Raw genomic sequence first — 391 nt, 5'->3', positions numbered from 1 at the left:
TGTACAACCTAAAATTTTAGGTTCGATTAAGCTTGCACAGTGCCTCACAGACCCACTCCACCCTACTGACATACTCAAGAGACAAGCCAGAGTAAGACAGCCAGTCCCAAAGATCCCCAAAATGTTCAATGCCATTCCCTGCATATCTGGTTTTATATCGCAGTGACCTTCTCCAAGATACATGCTTTAAATAAAGCTAAGGGGAGCCTCACTCTCAGTGGTCTTCTAGCATTCTGGACACCAACCCGGAATTTCCGAAGACCCATGATATTGCTAGATAGTCATTGAACCTACACTAGGTTCTTCCGTCTTTATGACATATCTTGTTTTTAGTCCTGCTGGGTTTCTAGCCATCTTCATCACCAGGCAAGCCTTGTAAAGGCACCAGTTT

Source organism: Octopus bimaculoides, chromosome 1 (genome assembly GCF_001194135.2).
Source record: "Octopus bimaculoides isolate UCB-OBI-ISO-001 chromosome 1, ASM119413v2, whole genome shotgun sequence".
Lineage (NCBI taxonomy): Eukaryota > Metazoa > Mollusca > Cephalopoda > Octopoda > Octopodidae > Octopus > Octopus bimaculoides.
This window is presented reverse-complemented; position numbering follows the sequence as displayed.